Source organism: Hyla sarda, chromosome 11, assembly GCF_029499605.1.
Source record: "Hyla sarda isolate aHylSar1 chromosome 11, aHylSar1.hap1, whole genome shotgun sequence".
NCBI lineage: Eukaryota > Metazoa > Chordata > Amphibia > Anura > Hylidae > Hyla > Hyla sarda.
The window spans coordinates 27,648-46,446 of NC_079199.1; the positions used below are offsets into that span (position 1 = coordinate 27,648).

At 36.5% G+C, this 18,799-nt stretch overlaps 1 protein-coding gene across 2 annotated transcripts in view; it reads left to right on the forward strand.

Moving 5' to 3' along the window:
- The first annotated feature begins 4,118 nt into the window (after positions 1-4,118).
- NRXN3 (neurexin 3) overlaps positions 4,119-18,799 on the forward strand; it is a 504,944-nt gene continuing 490,263 nt past the window's right edge. The window contains exon 1 of one of the 2 annotated variants that reach the window (XM_056546700.1): positions 4,119-4,219. The gene's annotated coding sequence lies outside the window, so the exon portion shown is untranslated. Of the gene's footprint in view, positions 4,220-18,626; positions 18,762-18,799 lie in introns of those variants that run through there. The other variant, XM_056546697.1, reaches the window with a different exon arrangement.

The window sequence follows — 18,799 nt, forward strand, 5'->3', positions numbered from 1 at the left end:
ACAGCGGAAGAGCATGCTGGGTGTTGTAGTTATGCAACAGCTGGAGGCATACTACTTTGGCTGGGGATGCTGGGGATTGTAGTTATGCAACAGCTGGAGACACACTGGTTTGCTACTTAACTCAGTGTGCCTTCAGCTGTTGCAAAACTACAACTCTCAGCAGTCACCGACAGCCAACGGGCATGCTGGGAGTTGTAGTTATGCAACCACCAGATGCACCACTACAACTCCCAGCATGCACTTTAGCTGATTGTGCAAGCTGGGAGTTGTAGTTACACAACAGCTGAAGGTACACTTTTCCATAGAAAGAATGTGCCTCCAGCTGTTGCAAAACTACAAGTCCCAGCATGCCCATAAGGGAATGCTGGGAGTTGTGGTGGTCTGCCTCCTGCTGTTGCATAACTACAGCTCCCAGCATGCCCTTTTTGCATGCTGGGAGCTGTTGCTAAGCAATAGCAGGAGGCTGTCACTCACCTCCAACGATCCTCGCTGCACCAGGTCAGTCCCTCGTCGTCGCCGCCGCCGCTCCTCCTGGGGCCCCGATCCCAACAGGGGCGCCGGGGATCAGGGTCCCCAGCACCCGGGGTGCACGTCCCGCACCCGCTTACGTCCTCCGGAAGAGGGGCGGAGCAGGTTGCGGGAGTGACACCCGCAGCAGGCGCCCTGATTGGTCGGCCGGTAATCCGGCCGACGAATCAGGGCGATCGTGAGGTGGCACCAGTGCCACCTCACCCCTGCTGGCTCTGGCTGTTCGGGGCCGTCTCTGACGGCCCCGATCAGCCAATAATTCGGGGTCACCGGGTCACTGGAGACCCGATTGACCCGGAATCCGCCGCAGATCGCTGGACTGAATTGTCCAGCGATCTGCGGCCATCGACGACATGGGGGGTCATAATGACCCCCCTGGGCGATATGCCCCGATGCCTGCTGAACGATTTCAGCAGGCATCGGGCACCGCCTCCGCTCCAGATGGTTGCGGGGGGCCGGTAAAACACATGACGTTCTCATACGTCATGTGTCCTTAAGGACTCGGAAATGGAGACGTATGAGAACGTCATGTGTCCTTAAGGGGTTAAATAAACAGTTATACAAAAAAAAAAATCAATGGATTAGATGCAATGCGTTTCGCTGCGCATGCGCAGCTTCATCAGGCATGCCTAATGTAGCTGAGCATGCACAGCGAAACGCGTTGCATCTAATAAATCCATTGATTTTATCTGGCTCCCTGATGGTTCCTCTCTGCGCCGGACTAACTCCTGAATTTACGGTCATTCTTTTTTGATTCTACTTCCACCCAGGCGGGCTGCAGTGGACCAACACATATATTCATTCTATGCTTTACCTTGTTGTGTGTGGGCGCACAACCAACTCCGGTAAGCGACTTGGAAATTACCTTCCCCCACTAACAAGACCTGCTGATCCCGCACATGAGACGCCTTCCTCCCTCTCTCTAGATTTCATCTTTTATGTTGTTACTTTAATCGTAACTGAATAGGGAGGACCTATCTCTAGAATCTGCTTTGAGTCTACCTGTTCGTATTAAGGATTCTGGGTACCCTCTTTCTTTAAGTCTTACTTCCGATTCGTCAGCCTGTGTTTAGTATTTTTCTGATGTACTGTTATTATGCTTCAACCAGACAAACTGCCCGTACGGGATGCCGTTTTTAACCGAAAAAGGTTGTTCTAAAATGTAAGAGGGTATTTTTTGGCAACTTCTTTGCGGTAGCCTTCACTAGTGAGTGCGATATCAACAATCTTGAGTTTGACATCCAAAAACAGTGAGTGAACAACATATTAAGCACATTAGTATAATTTAGGTACTGCACAAATTCCTCAAATTGCTTTTGGGAACCAGACCAAACTAGCAAAATGTCGTCCACAAAACGCAGGTAGGACTTGACATGCCTGAGATAGGGATTATGGACAGTATACACGTAGTTATTCTCAAATAGAGCTAGAAAAAGATTAGCATAGGTACAGGACACCGGGGTCCCGCCTATACCACTGCTCCTCAAACTTAAAAGTGCTGTTAGTCAAAACAAATCTCAAGGCTTCACTGATAAAATTTATATATTTTTCAAAGCTGTCCGTTCTCTTCAAAATGTCTATAACAGCCTGCACACCCGCATCATGGGGTATGCGGGTGTACAGGCTGATGACATCAATGGAGCACAAGCTCCAACCTTCCTCCCAGTGAATCTCACCAAGTACTTGTAACAGGTGATCCGTATCCATAATGTAAGCGGGTATGGCTGGTAATAAAGGGCGGAGGAGCCAGTTGAGGTAATGGGAAATGTGCTCGGTCACTGAGCAGATTCCTGCCACGATAGGGCAGCCAGGAGGTCGGCTCAATGACTTATGCACTTTGGGGAGATGATACCAGTGGGCGGGTTTGGGGCACTCAGTGATCAATTTTTCCGCGGTCTTCCTGGACAAAGTCCCTTCTGCAACATGTCTGCGAAGCAGTGACTTGAGGATAGTCAATATTTTAAATGTAGGGTCACTCTTAAGGGAGGTATAGGTGGTGGTGTCAGACAATTGCCTTTCGGCTTCTTCCTTGTACATTTCCCTAGACATAATACCCACACTCCCCCTTTATCTGCTTTGGTGACCAACACATCTTCCCTCAGCTTCAAATATTTCATGGCTTTCATTTCTGCAGGAGGTAAATTAGACACAACTTGTGGATACAAAATAGACCTAATGTCCCTAGTAACTGCTTTTTGGATCAAGTGTGTGTGTTATCTCAGGTATGGTGTGTGTTATCTCAGGTATGGTGTGTTATCTCAGGTATGGTGTGTTATCTCAGGTATGGTGTGTTATCTCGGGTATGGTGTGTGTTATCTCAGGTATGGGGTGTGTGTGTGTTATCTCAGGTATGGTGTGTGTTATCTCAGGTATGGTGTGTTATCTCAGGTATGGTGTGTTATCTCAGGTATGGTGTGTTATCTCGGGTATGGTGTGTGTTATCTCAGGTATGGTGTATTATCTCAGGTATGGGGTGTGTGTGTGTTATCTCAGGTATGGGGTGTGTGTGTGTTATCTCAGGTATGGTGTGTGTGTTAACACACCATACCTGAGGTAACACACACACACATGCACACCATACCTGAGATAACAAAAACACACGCACACCATACCTGAGATAACACACACACCAACCATACCTGAGATAACACACACACACACACACCATACCTGAGATAACACACACACCATACCTGAGATAACACACACACCATACCTGAGATACACACACACACACACACACACACACTCGCCATACCTGAGGTAACACTCACCATACCTGAGATAACACACACACACACACACCATACCTGAGATAACACACACACACCATTCCTGAGATAACACACACACACACCATACCTGGGATAACACACACACACACCAGGGATAACACACACACACCATACCTGAGATAACACACACACACACCATTCCTGAGATAACACTCACACACACACCATACCTGGGATAACACACACACACCATACCTGAGGTAACACTCACCATACCTGAGGTAACACTCACCATACCTGAGATAACACACACACACCTTACCTGAGATAACACACACACACCATACCTGAGGTAACACTCACCATACCTGAGATAACACACACACCATACCTGAGGTAACACTCACCATACCTGAGGTAACACTCACCATACCTGAGGTGATTTCCCGCACTCTTCCTGAAACCTTCGAATTTCCTGAGCCCAATAGGAGGGGCAAATGGAAGAAGGTAAGCTACGATTGGCAGGATAAGGTATGGGTGAATTACCGCGCCCTGTGCTGCCATCATGCATTAGCCTCAGGTTTATAATATATCCACAGTAGTGATGGCCGAGCCTGGGGAGCGAGTGCCATAAATCTGACTGGTATGCAGACTGTAAATCTGACTGGTATGGAGCCCCGCACATCATACAGACGCCGCTGCACGGTACCTGAGGAGCCCTGAGGTAATTCCCGCCTGTGGTAATCTCCGCATCCTTCCTGGTTTAAACTCCCGCCCTTTGCGGGATCCAATAGAAGAGGCAAACTGTTATTGGCTGTAAAAGTGACGTCACCAGACCCTACTGCACTGCGCCCCCGCGCTCCGCCTTCCCGCACTTTTTCTGAGGTAACTGGAGCGTTCACATGCGAGTGAAAAACAGTGTGAATGATCCTAAAAACCGCACAATGTATATGGAGGTAAAGTGATAGGACAATAATAATAGTAATGATATATATAGTACAGGAGATCAGTAATGATATATATAGTACAGGTGATCAGTAATGATATATTATATACAGTACAGGTGATCAGTAATTATATATTATATACAGTACAGGCGATCAGTAATTATATATTATATACAGTACAGGTGATCAGTAATGATATATTATATACAGTACAGGAGATCAGTAATGATATATTATATACAGTACAGGAGATCAGTAATGATATATTATATACAGTATAGGAGATCAGTAATGATATATTATATACAGTATAGGAGATCAGTAATGATATATATAGTACAGGTGATCAGTAATGATATATTATATACAGTACAGGAGATCAGTAACGATATATATAGTACAGGTGATCAGTAATGATATATTATATACAGTACAGGTGATCAGTAATGATATATTATATACAGTACAGGAGATCAGTAATGATATATTATATACAGTACAGGAGATCAGTAATGATTACATTATATACAGTACAGGAGATCAGTAATGATTACATTATATACAGTACAGGAGATCAGTAATGATTACATTATATACAGTACAGGAGATCAGTAATGATTACATTATATACAGTACAGGAGATCAGTAATGATATATTATATACAGTATAGGAGATCAGTAATGATATATATAGTACAGGTGATCAGTAATTATATATTATATACAGTACAGGTGATCAGTAATGATATATTATATACAGTACAGGTGATCAGTAATTATATATTATATACAGTATAGGAGATCAGTAATGATATATTATATACAGTATAGGAGATCAGTAATGATATATTATATACAGTATAGGAGATCAGTAATGATATATATAGTACAGGTGATCAGTAATTATATATTATATACAGTACAGGTGATCAGTAATGATATATTATATACAGTACAGGTGATCAGTAATGATATATTATATACAGTACAGGAGATCAGTAATGATTATATTATATACAGTACAGGTGATCAGTAGTGATATATTATATTACAGTACAGGAGATCAGTAATGATATATTATATATAGTACAGGTGATCAGTAATGATATATTATATACAGTACAGGAGATCAGTAATGATGTATTATATACAGTACAGAAGATCAGTAATGATATATTATATTACAGTACAGGAGATCAGTAATGATATATTATATACAGTACAGGAGATCAGTAATTATATATTATATACAGTACAGGAGATCAGTAATTATATATTATATACAGTACAGGAGATCAGTAATTATATATTATATACAGTACAGGAGATCAGTAATGATATATTATATACACAGTACAGGAGATCAGTAATGATATATTATATACAGTACAGGAGATCAGTAATGATATATACAGTACAGGTGATCAGTAATGATATATTATATACAGTACAGGAGATCAGTAATGATATATTATATATAGTACAGGAGATCAGTAATGATGATTATATACAGTACAGGAGATCAGTAATTATATATTATATACAGTACAGGAGATCAGTAATGATATATACAGTACAGGAGATCAGTAATTATATATTATATACAGTACAGGAGATCAGTAATGATGTATTATATACAGTACAGGTGATCAGTAATGATATGTTATATACAGTACAGGAGATCAGTAATGATATATTATATACAGTACAGGTGATCAGTAGTGATGTATTATATACAGTACTGGAGATCAGTAATTATATATTATATACAGTACAGGAGATCAGTAATGATATATTATATACAGTACAGGAGATCAGTAATGATTATATACAGTACAGGAGATCACTAATGATATATACAGTACAGGAGATCAGTAATTATATATTATATACAGTACAGGAGATCAGTAATGGTATATTATATACAGTACAGGAGATCAGTAATGGTATATTATATACAGGAGATCAGTAATGATATATACAGTACAGGAGATCAGTAATGATATATTATATACAGGAGATCAGTAATGATATATACAGTACAGGAGATCAGTAATGATATATTATATACAGTACAAGTGATCAGTAATTATATATACAGTACAGGAGATCAGTAATTATATATTATATACAGTACAGGAGATCAGTAATTATATATATTATATACAGTACAGGAGATCAGTAATGATATATACAGTACAGGAGATCAGTAATGATATATACAGTACAGGAGATCGGTAATGATATATACAGTACAGGAGATCAGTAGTGATATATTATATACAGTACAGGTGATCAGTAGTGATATATTATATACAGTACAGGTGATCAGTAGTGATATATTATATATAGTACAGGAGATCAGTAATGATATATTATATACAGTACAGGAGATCAGTAATGATATATTATATACAGTACAGGAGATCAGTAATTATATATTATATACAGTACAGGAGATCAGTAATTATATATTATATACAGTACAGGAGATCAGTAATGATATATTATATACAGTACAGGTGATCAGTAATGATATATTATATACAGTACAGGAGATCAGTAATGATATATACATACAGGAGATCAGTAATGATATATTATATACAGTACAGGAGATCAGTAATGATGTATTATATACAGTACAGGAGATCAGTAATGATGTACTATATACGGTACAGGAGATCAGTAATGATGTATTATATATAGTACAGGAGATCAGTAATGATATATTATATACAGTACTGGAGATCAGTAATGATATATTATATACAGTACAGGAGATCAGTAATGATATATTACAGTACAGGAGATCAGTAATGATATATACATACAGGAGATCAGTAATGATATATACATACAGGAGATCAGTAATGATATATACATACAGGAGATCAGTAATGATATATATTACAGTACAGGAGATCAGTAATGATATATTATATACAGTACAGGTGATCAGTAATGATATATTATATACAGTACAGGTGATGAGTAATGATATATTATATACAGTACAGGAGTTCAGTAATGATATATTATAAAGTCATTGCCGTAAATGTTGGCACTCCGGACATTTTTCTAGAAAATGAAGTATTTCTCACAGAGAAGGATTGCAGTAACATATGTTTTACTATACACGTTTATTCCCTTTGTGTCTATTGGAACTTGACAAAAAAAATGACCAAAAATTGGGGAAAAATATCAACAGTCTCAAGGTTACAAGTCCATCTCCAGAGATCTAAATTTGCCTTTGTCCACAGTGCAAAACTTTAGCAAGAAGTTTACACCCCATGTCACTGTAGATAATCTCCCTGGGTGTGAATGGAAGAGAAAGATTGATAAAAGAGGTCAACGCAGGATAGTCCGGATGGTGGATAAGCAACCTCAAACAAGTTCCAAAGATATTCAAGCTGTCCTGCAGGCTCAGGGAGCATCAGTGTCAGCGCAAACTATTCATCGACATTTAAATGAAATGAAACTCTATGGCAGGAGACCCAGGAGGACCCCACTATGGAGGTGACCCAGGAGGACCCCACTATGGAGGAGACCCAGGAGGACCCCACTATGGAGGAGACCCAGGAGGACCCCACTATGGAGGAGACCCAGGAGGACCCCACTGCTGACACAGAGACATAAAAAAAAAGCAAGACTACATTTTGCCAAAATGAACTTGAGTAACCAAAATCCTTCTGAGAAATTGTCTTGTGGACAGATGAGACCAAGATAGAGCTTTTTGGTAAAGCCCATCATTCTACTGTTTACCGAAAACGGAATGAGGCCTACAAAAAAAAAGAACACAGTACCTACATTGAAATATGGGGGAGGTCAGTGATGTTTTAAGTGTTTTGCTGCCTCTGGCACTGGGGGCCTTGAATGTGTACAAGACATCATGAAATCTGAGGATTACCAATGGATTTTGGGTCGCACTGTACAGCCCAGTGTCAGAAAGCTGGGTTTGTGTCTGAGATCTTGGGTCTTCCAGAAATGGATGGCAACAAAGCGCTGGAGAGTTCTGAAGTGTCAGCAATGAGTCCAGATCTAAATCCCATTGATCACCTGTGGAGAGATCTTAAAATTGCTGTTTGGAAAAGGCACCTTCCAATAAGAGACCGGGAGCAGTTTGTAAAGGAAGAGTGGTCCAACATTCCGGCTGAGAGGTGTAAGAAGCTTATTGATGGTTATAGGAAGAGTGGTCCAACATTCCGGCTGAGAGGTGTAAGAAGCTTATTGATTGCTATAGGAAGCCACTGATTCCAGTTATTTTTTCCAAAGGGTGTGCAACCAAATATTAAGTTAAGGGTGCCAATAATTTTGGAGTTTGGTGTGACATTATGCCAAGTTAGCTTTTTTCCTTTTTTTCCCAATACACACAAAAGGGAATAAACATGTGTATAGCAAAACATGTGTGCAACACCTGCGCTCCAGCCGGGCACGCTGGCAGTGAGCGCTATCTGCTTATGTCCCCGCTGCCCGTGGGGCTGGTATTCGCATTACAGGACGTGCCCGCATGCTATACCTAGTCCGTCACTCACCTCCCTCATCTTCCGCCTGTCCGTGTCCTTGCAGCCCCGGCGCGCGTGCTCCCGCCTCCCAGGGTGCACGTGCGCTGAAGCTCTTTCACTTAAAGGGTCAGTGCTCTATCAATCTAGTGTCTACACCTGCCCCCTGTCCTTAAATAACTTGTTTCCCTGCCGGATCTTTGGTTGCCTAGTGCCATAGTGAAAGTCCTGTGTCCCTGTTACAGTGTATTGGAGCACCTTCTCAAAGACTGTTCTATACGTGCTCCGCATCCGGGAGAATGCTCTCAACTTAGACAAGTAGGAGTGGCTTCCCTAGATGTTAATGTTCCTTCTCCTCGTTTGACCATCCCGATTCAAGTATTTTCCTCTGCCGAGACGTCTTTCTTTGCTTCTGCTCTTTTCGACTCCGGTTCCACTGGTAACTTCATTGGTGCCTCCCAGGTCCATAAACACCGTCTTCCAGTGTCTCGTCTTGCCAAGCCCTTCTACATCTCTTCTGTTAATGGACAAAATCTGAACTGTAAGGTGCAATTTCGCTTGGAACCCCTCGTCATGCAAGTAGGTAATTTGCAAAAGGAAAAGATTGAGTTCTATGTGCTACCACATTGTATTTCAAAGCTTCTTCTTGGTCTTCCTTGGCTTCAACATCATTCTCTACAACTTGACTGGAAATCTGGTGAAACCACTTTTTGAGGACATTCTTCCTTGCCAGTTGGTCACCTTAGAAGATGGAAGACTCCACGACAGAGGACTGCAAGTTCCTTACAGCCTTTTCCCATTCCAGAAACCCCCTGGTCTCATGTAAGGGGGAACTCTCTGAATTCCAAAGAAGAGGGGGAGACCAAAAGGGGGGGGGGGGGGGTATCGTAACACCGTCCGTGACCACTCTCTGCTTATGTCCCCGCTGCCGGCGGGGCTGGGATTCGCATAGCGGGACGCGCTCGCATGCGAATCCTAACCCATCACTCACCTCCCTCATCTTCCACCTCACCGTGTCCTCGCAGCCCCGGCGTGCATGCCCCCACTGCCTAGAGCACGCGCCGGAGCTCTTTCACTTAAAGGGCCAGTGCTCTATTAATCAAGTGTCTACACCTGTCCTTAAATATCAGCTCCTCCCTTGTTTCCCTGCCAGATCTTTGGTTGCCTAGTGCCATAGTGAAAGTCCTCTGTCCCTGTTAATGTGTACCTGTTCCTTGCTACCTTACCTAGCCTGCACCTGTGTTACCTACCCTAAACTTCTGCCATCTTGCCATGTCCTGTCAGTCTCCTTCTGTGCCACACCACCTCCCAGCTACCTGTGTGGACGAGCCGTGCCAGGGGTAGCGACCTGAGTGCCACCTGCCGCAGCAAGTCCATCCCACTTTGCGGCGGGCTCTGGTGAAAACCAGCGGCACCTTAGATTGGCACGGCTCACATCATCATCCACACAGGCCCAGAGGATCCACCACCTGCCGTGACCTGTTACAATGTGTTACTGCAATTCTTTTCTGTGATAAATACTTAATTTTCTTGAAAAATATCAGGGGTGTCAACTAGAGATGAGCAAACTTACAGTAAATTCTATTCGTCACAAACTTCTCGGCTCCGCAGTTGATGACTTTTCCTGCATAAATTAGTTCAGCTTTCAGGTGCTCCCGTGGGCTGGAAAAGGTGGATACAATCCTAGGAAACTCTTTCCTAGGAATGTATCCACCTTTTCCAGCTCACCGTAGCACCAGAAAGCTGAACTAATTCATGCAGGAAAAGTTAGCAACCGCCGAGCCGAGAAGTTCGTGACGAATCAAATTTACTGTAAGTTCGCTCGTCTCTAGTGTCAACATTTATGTCCATCACTGTATAGTACATTATATACAGTACAAGAGATCAGTAATATGATATTACAGTACAGCAGATCAGTAGTGATATATACAGTACAGGAGATCAGTAATTATATACAATACAGGAGATCAGTAATTATATATTATTTTATAGTACAAAAGATCAGTAATGATATATTATATTACAGTACAGGAGATCAGTAATGATATATTATATACAGTACAGGAGATCAGTAATTATATACAATACAGGAGATCAGTAATGATATATTATTTTATAGTACAAGAGATCAGTAATGATATATTACAGTACAGGAGATCAGTAATGATATATTATATACAGTACAAGAGATCAGTAATGATATATTATATACAGTACAGGTGATCAGTAATGATATATTATATACAGTACAGGTGATCAGTAGTGATATATTATATACAGTACAGGTGATCAGTAGTGATATATTATATACAGTACAGGTGATCAGTAGTGATATATTATATACAGTACAGGTGATCAGTAGTGATATATTATATACAGTACAGGTGATCAGTAGTGATATATTATATACAGTACAGGTGATCAGTAGTGATATATTATATACAGTACAGGTGATCAGTAGTGATATATTATATACAGTACAGGTGATCAGTAGTGATATATTATATACAGTACAGGAGATCAGTAGTGATATATTATATACAGTACAGGAGATCAGTAATGATATATTATATACAGTACAGGAGATCAGTAATGATATATTATATACAGTACAGGAGATCAGTAATGATATATTATATTACAGTACAGGAGATCAGTAATGATATATTATATACAGTACAGGAGATCAGTAATGATTACATTATATACAGTACAGGAGATCAGTAGTGATATATTATATACAGTACAGGTGATCAGTAATGATATATTATATATAGTACAGGTGATCAGTAATGATATATTATATACAGTACAGGAGATCAGTAATGATATATTATATACAGTACAGGAGATCAGTAATGATATATTATATACAGTACAGGAGATCAGTAATGATATATTATATTACAGTACAGGTGATCAGTAATGATATATTATATTACAGTACAGGTGATCAGTAATGATATATTATATTACAGTACAGGTGATCAGTAATGATATATTATATTACAGTACAGGTGATCAGTAATGATATATTATATACAGTACAGGTGATCAGTAATTATATATTATATACAGTACAGGAGATCAGTAATTATATATTATATACAGTACAGGAGATCAGTAATTATATATTATATACAGTACAGTAGATCAGTAATGATATATTATATACAGTACAGTAGATCAGTAATTATATACAATACAGGAGATCAGTAATTATATATTATTTTATAGTACAGGGGATCAGTAATGATATTGTCAAGGACTAACTGGGGGACAGGGAGAGGGAGCCCTAAACTGACCCTAAAACGTCTCTCCCTGCCTACTTGCCCACTCACCCTAAACGGTGAGTTGACAAATGGGAGCTGGTCCATTCCTGCGCTAAAGTGCAGTGGCATAAAAACAAATAATCATGGCCGGTCACAGGCCAGAAACGGAAAACTACTAAACATTCAGGTATATCAGACTATACAAATTCTAACAAGGCAGAATATAAACTCACAAAAAGAGCAGAATATAGTGAATTAAACAGTTCACAAAACCGGATAGAAGATAAACGGCAGAAATGATAAAATGAACAAGACCAGGCATGATATGAGTATACAGCAGAATCCAGGAGATGATGGGGATAGCGGAAGAACTGAGAGCCAAAAACACTAAAACTGAACGGGTAAAATAGAACACTGTTCACATACAGGTACAAGTACAAAGAATAGATCAACCAAACAGAATATAAATATAAGACACTGGGAAACAAAACATACAAACTGGACTGCATAAAAAAAGGATACAAGAACACCGAACTCTACAACATAGAGGAACACTGGTCAGGATACTAGACAGGATATTTCTCAAGATACAAGACTGGTACAAGTAAAAACTAGACTCAGACACAGTGTGAACACCGACAAAGCGGAACAGACATAATCCTAAAACAGACAAATCTAACACAGACTAAAAGCTACAATGAACAAGACTATTTAACCATGGCTAAAACTCAGATAATATAGCAAGATAAATACAAGGTGCAGGCTCAAGCAGACATGGGAGTGTATTGCACGCACAGACATGGTGGCATTACACTAAAATAACCAGCACCAGAATGCAGGATTGCTCTGGCTAAATAACTCCACCCGAGTTCCTATTCGCTCAGAGCATTAACTATTCCCTATCCAGGTGGAATAGCAAACTACTCTGAACAGACTAGTGTGTGAATTCGCACCTAAACAGAAAAATGCAAAAACAAATAAACAGACATTACAGATATATTATATACAGTACAGGTGATCAGTAATGATATATTATATATAGTACAGGTGATCAGTAATGATATATTATATTACAGAACAGGAGATCAGTAATGATATATTATATACAGTACAGGAGATCAGTAATGATATATTATATACAGTACAGGAGATCAGTAATGATATATTATATTACAGTACAGGAGATCAGTAATGATATATTATATATAGTACAGGTGATCAGTAATGATATATTATATACAGTACAGGAGATCAGTAATGATATATTATATTACAGTACAGGAGATCAGTAATTATATATTATATACAGTACAGGAGATCAGTAATGATATATTATATACAGTACAGGAGATCAGTAATGATATATTATATACAGTACAGGAGATCAGTAATGATATATTATTTTATAGTACAAGAGATCAGTAATGATATATACAGTACAGGAGATCAGTAATGATATATTATATATAGTACAGGTGATCAGTAATGATATATTATATTACAGAACAGGAGATCAGTAATGATATATACAGTACAGGAGATCAGTAATGATATATTATATACAGTACAGGTGATCAGTAATGATATATTATATATAGTACAGGAGATCAGTAATGATATATTATATTACAGAAAAGGAGATCAGTAATGATATATTATATACAGTACAGGAGATCAGTAATGATATATTATATACAGTACAGGTGATCAGTAATGATATATTATAGACAGTACAGGAGATCAGTAATTATATATTATATACAGTACAGGAGATCAGTAATGATATATTATATACAGTACAGGCGATCAGTAATGATATATTATATTACAGAACAGGAGATCAGTAATGATATATTATATATAGTACAGGAGATCAGTAATGATATATTATATACAGTACAGGTGATCAGTAATGATATATTATATATAGTACAGGAGATCAGTAATGATATATTATATTACAGAAAAGGAGATCAGTAATGATATATTATATACAGTACAGGAGATCAGTAATGATATATTATATACAGTACAGGTGATCAGTAATGATATATTATAGACAGTACAGGAGATCAGTAATTATATATTATATACAGTACAGGAGATCAGTAATGATATATTATATACAGTACAGGCGATCAGTAATGATATATTATATTACAGAACAGGAGATCAGTAATGATATATTATATACAGTACAGGAGATCAGTAATGATATATATAGTACAGGAGATCAGTAATGATATATTAAATACAGTACAGGAGATCAGTAATGATATATTATATACAGTACAGGAGATCAGTAATGATATATTATATATAGTACAGGAGATCAGTAATTATATATTATATACAGTACAGGTGATCAGTAATTATATATTATATATAGTACAGGTGATCAGTAATTATATATTAAATACAGTACAGGAGATCAGTAATGATATATTATATATAGTACAGTAGATCAGTAATGATATATTATATACAGTACAGGTGATCAGTAATGATATATTATATACAGTACAGGAGATCAGTAATTATATATTATATACAGTACAGGTGAGCAGTAATGATATATACAGTACAGGAGATCAGTAATTATATATTTTATACAGTACAGGTGATCAGTAATGATATATTATATACAGTAAAGGTGATCAGTAATGATATATATAGTACAGGAGATCAGTAATTATATATTATATACAGTACAGGTGATCAGTAATGATATATTATATACAGTACAGGTGATCAGTAATGATATATTATATACAGTACAGGAGATCAGTAATGATATATTATATACAGTAAAGGTGATCAGTAATGATATATACAGTACAGGAGATCAGTAATTATATATTATATACAGTACAGGTGATCAGTAATGATATATTATATACAGTACAGGAGATCAGTAATTATATATTATATACAGTACAGGAGATCAGTAATTATATATTATATACAGTACAGGAGATCAGTAATTATATATTATATACAGTACAGGCGATCAGTAATTATATATTATATACAGTACAGGTGATCAGTAATGATATATTATATACAGTACAGGAGATCAGTAATTATATATTATATACAGTACAGGTAATCAGTAATTATATATTATATACAGAACAGGAGATCAGTAATGATATATTATATACAGTACAGGAGATCAGTAATGATATATTATAGATAGTACAGAAGATCAGTAATTATATATTATGTTACAGAACAGGAGATCAGTAATGATATATTATATATAGTACAGGAGATCAGTAATGATATGTTTTATACAGTACAGGAGATCAGTAATTATATATTATATACAGTACAGGTGATCAGTAATGATATATTATATACAGTACAGGAGATCAGTAATGATATTTTATATACAGTACAGGAGATCAGTAATGATATATTATATACCGTACAGGAGATCAGTAATGATATATTATATACAGTACAGGTGATCAGTAATTATATATTATATTACAGAACAGGAGATCAGTAATGATATATTCTATATAGTACAGGAGATAAGTAATGATATATTATATACAGTACAGGAGATCAGTAATGATATATTATATACAGTACAGGAGATCAGTAATTATATATTATATTACAGAACAGGTGATCAGTAATGATATATTATATACAGTACAGGTGATCAGCAATGATATATTATATACAGTACAGGAGATCAGTAATGATATATTATATACAGTACAGGAGATCAGTAATGATATATTATATACAGTACAGGAGATCAGTAATGATATATAATATACAGTACAGGTGATCAGTAATGATATATTATATACAGTACAGGAGATCAGTAATGATATATTATATACAGTACAGGAGATCAGTAATGATATATTATATACAGTACAGGAGATCAGTAATGATTTATTATATACAGTACAGGAGATCAGTAATGATATATTATATACAGTACAGGAGATCAGTAATGATATATTATATTACAGTACAGGTGATCAGTAATGATATATTATATACAGTACAGGTGATCAGCAATGATGTATTATATACAGTACAGGAGATCAGTAATGATATATTATATATAGTACAGGAGATCAGTAATGATATATTATATACAGTACATGAGATCAGTAATGATATATTATATACAGTACAGGAGATCAGTAATGATATATTATATACAGTACAGGAGATCAGTAATGATATATTATATATAGTACAGGAGATCAGTAATTATATATTATATTACAGAACAGGAGATCAGTAATAATATATTATATACAGTACAGGTGAGCAGTAATGATATATTATATATAGTACAGGAGATCAGTAATGATATATTATATATAGTACAGGAGATCAGTAATGATATATTATATACAGTACAGGAGATCAGTAATTATATATTATATACAGTACAGGAGATCAGTAATTATATATTATATATAGTACAGGAGATCAGTAATGATATATATAGTACAGGTGATCAGTAATGATATTATATACAGTACAGGAGATCAGTAATGATATATTATATACAGTACAGGTGATCAGTAATGATATATTATATACAGTACAGGAGATCAGTAATGATATATTATATACAGTACAGGAGATCAGTAATTATATATTATATACAATACAGGAGATCAGTAATTATATATTATATATAGTACAGGAGATCAGTAATGATATATATAGTACAGGTGATCAGTAATGATATTATATACAGTACAGGAGATCAGTAATGATATATTATATATAGTACAGGTGATCAGTAATGATATATTATATTACAGTACAGGAGATCAGTAATGATATATTATATACAGTACAGGAGATCAGTAGTGATGTATTATATACAGTACAGGAGATCAGTAATGATATATTATATACAGTACAGGAGATCAGTAATGATGTATTATATACAGTACAGGAGATCAGTAATGATATATTTTATTACAGTACAGGAGATCAGTAATGATATATTATATACAGTACAGGAGATCAGTAATGATGTATTATATTACAGTACAGGAGATCAGTAATGATATATTATATACAGTACAGGAGATCAGTAATTATATATTATATACAGTACAGGTGATCAGTAATGATATATTATATACAGTACAGGAGATCAGTAATGATATATTATATACAGTACAGGAGATCAGTAATGATATATACAGTACAGGTGATCAGTAATGATATATTATATACAGTACAGGAGATCAGTAATTATATATACAGTACAGGTGATCAGTAATGATATATTATATACAGTACAGGAGATCAGTAATGATATATTATATATAGTACAGGAGATCAGTAATGATGATTATATACAGTACAGGAGATCAGTAATGATATATTATATATAGTACAGGTGAGCAGTAATGATATATTATATACAGTACAGGAAATCAGTAATGATATATTATATACAGTACAGGAGATCAGTAATTATATATTATATACAGTACAGGTGATCAGTAATGATATATTATATACAGTACAGGAGATCAGTAATTATATATTATATTACAGTACAGGAGATCAGTAATTATATATTATATACAGTACAGGTGATCAGTAATGATATATTATATACAGTACAGGAGATCAGTAATGATATATTATATACAGTACAGGAGATCAGTAATGATATATTATATACAGTACAGGTGATCAGTAATGATATATTATATATAGTACAGGTGATCAGTAATGATATATTATATATAGTACAGGTGAGCAGTAATGATATATTATATACAGTACAGGAGATCAGTAATTATATATTATATACAGTACAGGAGATCAGTAATGATATATTATATATAGTACAGGTGAGCAGTAATGATATATATAGTACAGGTGATCAGTAATGATATATTATATATAGTACAGGTGAGCAGTAATGATATATTATATACAGTACAGGAGATCAGTAATGATATATTATATACAGTACAGGAGATCAGTAATGATATATTATATACAGTACAGGAGATCAGTAATTATATATTATATACAGTACAGGTGATCAGTAGTGATGTATTATATACAGTACAGGAGATCAGTAATTATATATTATATACAGTACAGGAGATCAGTAATTATATATTATATACAGTACAGGAGATCAGTAATTATATATTATATACAGTACAGGAGATCAGTAATTATATATTATATACAGTACAGGAGATCAGTAATTATATATTATATACAGTACAGGTGATCAGTAATGATATATTATATATAGTACAGGAGATCAGTAATTATATATTATATACAGTACAGGAGATCAGTAATTATATATTATATACAGTACAGGAGATCAGTAATATATTATATATAGTACAGGAGATCAGTAATTATATATTATATACAGTACAGGAGATCAGTAATGATATATTATATACAGTACAGGAGATCAGTAATTATATATTATATACAGTACAGGTGATCAGTAATGATATATTATATACAGTACAGGTGATCAGTAATGATATATTATATACAGTACAGGAGATAAGTAATGATATATTATATACAGTACAGGTGATCAGTAATGATATATTATATATAGTACAGGTGAGCAGAGCGGGGTTGTGTCTCTTTAATAGGTGTGCCGTGGGCGTGGTGTGGGCGTGTCGGGGGCGTGCTGTCCCCGTAGTGCGTGGATTCCGGAGCGGCGGCAGCAGTGTGAGGCTGGAAGTGATCCGCGCTCAGGACCCTCAGCCGGCAGCAGCGGCACAGGTCAGCACCGGGGACGGGACGGCGTGCTGCTGGAACTT